Here is a 4752-nt window from a genome sequence, read left to right as displayed (position 1 = left end):
AACACCTTTGTTGTATTTAGCTATGGTTATGTTAGAAACAAATCTAAATAAGAAATGTTTGTGGAATAACTGAATCACTATACTGGATTGTGGTTTTTAAAATTTCTCAAGAAAAATGCCAAGAGGATGCAAATGCATGGGATCGACGAAATAGGCAATCAGAAGAAATAGAAAGAAAAGTAGTAGTTGACCAGGCAGACAAGGGAGAAAAGGGAATTGTAGGCGGAGAGAGGACCCTGTGGGAAAGGCATCGAAGTGGGAAATGTATGTTCTGTATATGGAGGAACTGTGAGAAAGGAAACTGAAGTAGCAGCGAAACCATGAGAATTTCACATGCCATGCTAGAGTTTGGACTCCATTCTTTAGGCAATGGGAAATCATTCCAGCAAATGCAAAGATAAGACTTGTATTTCGGAAAGATCATTCCGGCAGAGTAAAGGTTAGCGGGAGTGTGGGAGCCGGACAGCTGCTGTGACAGAGGGGGCAGGGAGAGGCTGTTACAGTGCTTCAGAACCAGGACCACTTGAGAGAGTTGGTGCTAAAGCCAGAGCCATGGGAATGAAGCAAAGGGGAGGGATCTGGTAAACATCCGGATTCTTTAAAAACAGGACTGGATGGAGTACACAGGCCTTGAGGCAGAGGGAGTCTAGGAAACTCTTAGACACTTCTGTGGTGGTGCCATCCATGACAGCAGTGCTCTAGCAAAGATGATGAATTCTGTTTGGGGACCTGAGATGTGGGAAAATAAGGGGGCTCATAAAGCAAACAGAAGAAGTTTTATTCAAGAGATACCTGGAGCCCTAACCAATTTGGCTCAGTGGATAGAGCGTCAGTCTGAGGACTGAAGGGTCCCAGTTTCGATTCCGATCAAGGGCATGTACCTTGGTTGCGGGCACATACCTGGAGAGCCAAGAAAGACTTGTTTATAATACTGTGCTTTGTGCCATATTTTTCATTAGCTTGGGCCATCATTCTTCCCTTTCAGTAATTTTTAGAGAGAATCGATCAGCTGCCTTCTGCGCGCCCCCTGCTGGAGATCGAGCCTGAAACCTTGGGCATGTGCCTTGACCAGGAATCGAACTGTGACTGCCTGGACCATAGATCGACCCTTCACCTCTGAGCCACACCAGCCTGGCTAAGTTTTAGAGAAAGATCTAGGAGGCCACTAGGTCGTTCTAACAGGAGATTATTTTTCAAACATATAATGAGAACATCTTGGACATCTCAGAGCCCTCGAAGAGTAACATGTTTCCTATATCTTTTGTATTAAATTGTGAACTAGTCCTTTTTGGTGTTGTATCAGTATAAATGTTATAAAATTGAATTTTTAATTTCTGGATCCCAAACAGAATCTCTGAAGATCTTCACTAGCAAAAGATGTCATGCCCTATAAAAAACAATGAATCTCCACCTTTGTAAAGCTGTACATTGTATTTCAGAACAAATAGAGAGTTATTTCTAGAGGTTTGACCTCTAGCAAAGGCAGTGGATATTTAAAAGTTAAAAGAAACGTTCTTGTTTAACTGAATATTGAACTGATTCTCCATTCAAAAGCAAATGTGCCTGCTTAAAAAGAAAAACCACCACAAACTATTATAAATTCACAAACAATATAAAACAGCTCACTGTTTAAAATTTTTCACTTTGCTTATAAAGTATGAATTCATATCTATGAGGGTCATAAGTAAACTCTTTACATGAGTAAAAATTTGGGACATCTGACTTCATCCTGTCCCTTACCAGTACAAAATTGAAAAAGTACCTCAGTTCATTGTTCAAACATGCTTCTAATGAAAAGCAACTCATTTCTTTACAAGGTGACTTTCTGTAATGCTCAAATATCAACTGTAATCATGTTGAAAGCAGCACATGCTGAATCTTACGTTGTTGAAGAGTAAAATGTAAATGCACTTGTTTCATTCATAATTCTTGGAATCCTGAAATGGTCAAGATCACTTACAAATTTCTAAAATCAAGGGACTCATGTGGCCCACAAACATGTACTAGTATGTGGGAATCATTCATTTTTTATTTTTAAAAATATATATTTTTATTGATTTCAGAGAGGGAGAGGGAGATAGAACCATCAATGATGAGAGAGAATCATTGATTGGCTGCTTCCTGCACGCCCTCTACTGGTAATGAGTCCGCAACCTAGCATGTGCCTTGACTGGAATCAAACCCAGAACCCTTTAGCCCACAGGTCACGTTCTATCCACTGAGCCAAACCCGCTAGGGTGAGAATCATTGATTTTTAACAGTTATGTGAAACCACCTCTGGGGCTGTGCAAACAAATCCTATATAATAAAAGCCTAATATGCAAATTGTCCCCTAAGGGAGACCAGGAGTTCGACTGCTCGCTATGATGTGCACTTACCACCAGGGGGCAGGGCAGAACATGGTGGGAGGTGGCAGTGGAGGCACTGCTGGCCCCTATGGGCCCCGACGAGAGCGGGATCATGGCAGGATGGTGGAGCAGGTGAGCAGGTGGTGCCAGGTCAAGGTGGGTGTGAGTGTGGGCCAATCGCCCTGCCGATCTCCTCACAGACTGCGACCAGCAGTGGTGGCAGGGGGTGGGGCCGCTGCCCAGCTCCCAGGTGCTGAGGGAGCCGGGCACGGGGCCCGGCCCTGATCTATTGCCCCACAGGCAGAATGGTGGAGCAGGTGAGGGGGTGGCACAGGCCAAGGCAGGGTCCTAGGTGGGGCTGAGGGCCTGGGGGCGTGAGGTGGGGCTGCGAGGCTGGGGGCATGAGCTGGGGGCACCCGAGGGACCCCACCTGTGCACAAATTCGTGCACCGGGTCTCTAGTCTTGAATAAATATCAACTTGATTCATAACTTCTCTGAAAGCAGAAAATGAGAAGCTTTAAACTATAGGAGAAAGCCTAAATTTCAGACAACACTTATTTACTTTGGAATGTATCCCAAAGCCTTGGAACTGATACTCAAATTATCTATGACACATAGGCCAGAATTTAAGCATTTGAATTCTCAACACAGAGATCATCTTATATAGATGACAAACAAATTCATAGCTGCCAAGTTTCATGATTCAGTCAGGAGACAATTTATTGAAGTCTTTTCCATGATCTCAGTATTCTTGGACTTTAGTAAGTGCAAGGCTGGGAAGTTGAAGAAACAATAAGTTATGGAATAATTTAAACTATGAAATATCAAATTCTACCTTTAAATATTAAATTCTACATGTCCCATCTGAGACATGTGGGTAAAGTTTGCAGACTTTTATTCTCTTTGTTGTTGTTCCTGGATAATCACAGATGTCTGCAGAATAGTTGGGCTGAGCACTGTTCCAGTTGACTATTGCATGGTACTTTTCGTTTGTTCGAGAGGGGGAGCAAACTTTGTTGTTGCTGTTGTTTTTTGCAAATGTCACTGATCACTTTGGAAACGATGGAAAAAATTCTGTATTTCAGAGGCTCATTAGAAAAAAAGCCTCACAAATATTTAGCATGTCGTATGCTCCAAGTACTATCCTGGGTAATTTCACTTTTACTTAATTGAAATGACTCAATTTATGTCAACTCCAAATGTGAAAAGTGTACTAGTTTTCCATCACTGTGTAATAAATAAATTGCCACAATTTTAGCAGCTTAGAACACCTCCCATTTACTAGTATTACCTCATTGTTCTGCAGGTCAGAAATCTGGGCATAATGTCACTAGGACATCACATGGCTAAAATCAAGGTGTCAGCCAGGCCGTGTTGTCATCTGGACTTTAGGGTCCTGTTGCAAGCAGAATCCAGCTCCTGTGGCAATAGAAAGGAGGCTTGCATTTTCTTGCTGGCTGTCAGTAGGGAGCTGCTCTCAGCTCATAGAAACCTCCTGCATTCTTTGCCACATGGCCCCTCCATCTTCCAAGCCAGCCATGGAGAATCTTTCTTGTTCTGAATATTCCTTATGCTTCAAAATTCTCAAGGAAGGTACTAGTCCCTTTTACAGGCTCACCTGAGTACAAAAGAATATGACAAAAGTAATAGGATGTCCATCAAACCACTATGCTACAGTATACCTGTCACCTATGATAATCTCCCTATGTTAAAGCCAACTGATTTGAGATCTTAATTGTATGTGCAAAATCCCTTCGTAGTGGCACCTAGAGTAATGTTTGGCTTAATCTTAATACAAACATTGTAGGAAAATGTGCATACACCAGGGGCTGGGGAATTCGGGGACAATCTTAGACTTCTGCTTATCACTCTCACAAGTCTGGAACTAAAGTGTCAGCTAAGTTGTGTTATCATTTGAAAGTCTGACTGGGGAAGTATGTGCTTCTGAGCTGACTCAGGTGTTGACAGAATTCATTTCCTTGTGGCTGTATGAGTGAGGACCTTGGGTTTCTGTTGGTTGTTGGGTTGGAGCCACTCGCTAGTCCCAGAGGTACCGTGTAAGCCTCTCCATAGGTACTTCATAACATGGCTGTTTGCTCCTTGGAGGTTAGTAAGAAAGTTTCTTTCTCTAGTCTGCTAAGATAGAGTCTTATGTTACATGAGCTAATCACAAGGGTGATACCTTATTACTTTGGTCATATTCTTTTGTTTAGCAGCAAGTTAGTTTCTGTCTTGTACTTAAGGGGAGGAGATTATGAAAGGATTAGAGGCCCGGTACATGACATTCGTGCACTCAGGCAGGGGAGTCTGGGAGTCCTCGGGGGATGTCTGACTGACAGCTCCCCATGGGGAGCAGGCCTAAGCTGTCAGTCAGACATCCTTAGTGCTGCCGTGGAAGAGGGA

The sequence above is a fragment of the Myotis davidii genome, unplaced genomic scaffold (assembly GCF_000327345.1).
Source record: "Myotis davidii unplaced genomic scaffold, ASM32734v1 scaffold205, whole genome shotgun sequence".
NCBI classification, from domain to species: domain Eukaryota; kingdom Metazoa; phylum Chordata; class Mammalia; order Chiroptera; family Vespertilionidae; genus Myotis; species Myotis davidii.
Note: the sequence above shows the minus strand (reverse complement) of the source record.